The 3,421-nt window shown below is 40.6% G+C and overlaps 1 pseudogene; it reads right to left on the reverse strand.

Moving 5' to 3' along the window:
* Positions 1-266: 266 nt before the first annotated feature.
* On the reverse strand, positions 267-1,471 carry LOC136153542 (heterogeneous nuclear ribonucleoprotein A3-like; annotated as a pseudogene).
* Positions 1,472-3,421: the final 1,950 nt, after the last annotated feature.

Raw genomic sequence — 3,421 nt, forward strand, 5'->3', positions numbered from 1 at the left:
TATACCTGATGTAATGAAAAGAAAAAGACAAAGCTACAACAGATAAAAGACCTCAGGAATGTACATCTAATTGACACTACATTGCATTAATCAATAGCTGCACTTTTTGCAAACTGTGGCTATGACAGTCCTGAACAAGAAGGGTTTCCTGTTTAAGCTGCAGTAACTTTTCTGACTATGGATCATCGTTCCTCCTGTGGCAGATTTTTACAGTTCCTCTAACGCATTTGGGACGACTGTCTCAAAGTAACCTGCAGCTTTCCTCGCTCTCTCTCCTGCTAAGTACTGTAGCCCCTTTCTTCTGAGTTTTTACAACCTTCTGCTACCATATCCACCACTTCCACCACCAGATCCATAGCCACCACCATAGGGACTGCCCGAGCTTCTTCCACCAAAACTACCCCCTTTCATGGGTCCATAATTTGATTGCTGTTGTTCACTATAATTTCCAAAATCTTTATAGTTTCCACCACCACCATAGTTACCACCTCCAAAATTTCCTCCTTCATTGTAACCATCATATCCTCCACCACCACCACCATATCCACCACCTTGGTTTCCATATCCTGGTCCACCACCACTGTAACCTCCTCTACTACTATAACCAGGACCATCACCATAGTTGCCACCATCACCTCCAAATCCACTGTATCCACCATCACCTCCTCCATAACTCCCTCAGCTGCCACCACCTCCACCACTATAGCCTCCTCTTCCACCAAAGGTTCCACCACAGCCAAAGTTACCTCCACCACCTCCAAAGTTTCCTCCACGGCCCATAAAGTTGCCAGATCCACCTCCACGACCTCTTTATGATCCAGCTGATTGCATCTCTTGTTTAGAAAGGGCCTTTTTCACTTCACAATTATTCCCATTAATAGTGTGGTATTTCTGAACAACAATTTTATCAACTGTATCATGATCATCAAAAGTTACAAAAGCAAATCCTCTCTTTTTTCCACTCTGCCTGTCTTCCATAACTTCTATGGTTTCAGTCTTGCCATACTTTTCAAAGTAGTCTCTCAAATTATATTCTTCTGTATCTTTTTTAATGCCACCAACAAAAATTTTCTTCACTGTTAGATGGGCACCAGGCTTTACAGAATCCTCTCTAGAAACAGCTCTCTTTGGTTCCACTACACGCCCATCAACCTTGTGTGGTCAAGCACACATTGCTGCATCCACTTCAACACAAGAGTAAGTCACAAAACCAAAGCCCCTGGCACGTTTTGTTTGGGGGTCTCTCATCACCACACAATCTGTAAGTGTGCCCCATTTCTCAAAATGTTCTCTTAAGCTATCATCTGTAGTTTCAAAGCTCAGACCACCGATAAACAGCTTTCTCAACTGCTCTGGTTCCTTGGGATCATGACCCTCCTCCCCACGGTGGCGGCGGCGGGGAGTCGGGCTGGGGGTGACCGGGCGGCGGTTTTACCTCCATTGTGAGATGGGACTTGCCTCTTCCAACTCGAGTTCAATATGGGACCCCAGGCTTCACTTTAAAAACAAAACAAAACACAAAACAGAGAAAGAATCAAGTTCATTCAATAGCCCCATGATCTGAATTCAGGGTTCAAAGATATTTTTAAAATATTTTCAGTTAGAAATTGAGGTCAATTTATTAAGCTAATATTCTGGGATATCTTTTATATTATTAAAGCATAGAGAAAAGTACATAAAACAATATAACAGACAGCAAAATCCCACCATCCAGATCTAACAAATTCTAATACCCTGCTCTAGATCATCTTAACAAACTCAGCTTTACATAGACAGCTGAAATTCATATCTATGCTTCTCCAATTTCACTGCATTCCTACATGACCCTACAAGAGGTGACAATGCTTTTAAATTGGTATGATCATTCAAAATCAGATGTCTTTATACTTTTCATCTTCCTATGTGTTTGTATACAATATGGTATCATTTTACATGTTCAAAATATTTTTATAAATGGTCTCACACAGCACATATCATTCTTATGCGAATATAGTGTTTTCACTACACATTTTGTGACATTTTGATATAAGTAGGTCTACTTCATTGTATTTATTTTGGTGGTTTCTCATTTCACTCTTATAAGTAAAGCTACCGCAAATATTTTTTTTTAATATCCCCTTGCATACATGTGTGATTGTTTCTTTAGTTCACATATATAAAAGTAGAATGATGGCTGTTGGGTTTTGAGGAGATTTCAATAAACAACATCTCTATTCCTCAGATTATCGATTGAGAAGTTTGGTTTAAGAATAAGGAAGATGGTTTTTAACAAATAAAGCTGATATTAGAGAATGTGGTTATATCTGCAGCCAGGTATACTTTCTAATTCTAAAAACAAATTTACTCCACTCAAGTCACAAGCATCTTTGGCATTAAACCACAGAGTAGTATAGGGGAACAGGTGCTCAGCACGATCCTAGCCTCCCAAGAGGAAGGAAAGGTGGAAGGGCTGGGCTCCACAGACTCAATTTCTCCTTCCAAATTCACCAATAAAAATCAGTTACTTAAATTGGGAGATTGTGATTGATATATACACATTACTGTATTTAAAATAGATAATAAGGACCTACTATATGGCACAGGGAACTCTACTCAGTGCTCTGTTCAGTTCAGTTCAGTTGCTCAGTCAAGTCCAACTTTTTGCGACCCCATGGACTGCAGCATGTCAGGCCTCCCTGTCCATCACCAACTCCCAGAGTTTACTCAAACTCATGTCCATTGAGTCGGTGATGCCATCCAACCATCTCATCCTCTGTCATCCCCTTCTCCTCCTGCCTTCGATCTTTCCCAGTATCAGGGTCTTTTCAAATGAGTCAGCTCTTTGCATCCTGTGGCCAAAGTATTGGAGTTTCAGCTTCAACATCAGTCCTTCCAATGAACATTCAGGGCTGATTTCCTTTAGGATGGACTGGTTGGATCTCCTTGCAGTCCAAGGGACTCTCAAGACTCTTCTCCAACACCACAGTTTAAAAGCATCAATTCTTTGGCACTCAGCTTTCTTTATAGTCCAACTCTCACATCCATACATGACTACTGGAAAAATCAAAGCCTTGACTAGACGAACCTTTGTTGGCAAAGTAATGTCTCTGCTTTTTAATATGCTGTCTAGGTTTGTCATAGCTTTCCTTCCAAGGAGCAGGTATCTTTTAATTTCGTGGCTGCAGTCACTGTCCACAGTGATTTTGGAGCCCAAGAAAATAAAGTATGTCACGATTTCCATTCTTTCCCCATCTATTTGCCATGAAGTGATGGAGCCAGATGCCGTGATATTAGTTTTTGAATGTTCAGTTTTAAGTCAGCTTTTTCACTTTCCTCTTTCACCTTCATCAAGAGGCTTTTTAGATCCTCTTCACTTTTTGCCATAAGGGTGGTGTCATCTGCATATTTGAGGTTATTGATATTTCTCCCAGCAACCTTGATT

This window comes from Muntiacus reevesi, chromosome X, assembly GCF_963930625.1.
Source record: "Muntiacus reevesi chromosome X, mMunRee1.1, whole genome shotgun sequence".
NCBI classification, from domain to species: Eukaryota; Metazoa; Chordata; class Mammalia; order Artiodactyla; family Cervidae; genus Muntiacus; species Muntiacus reevesi.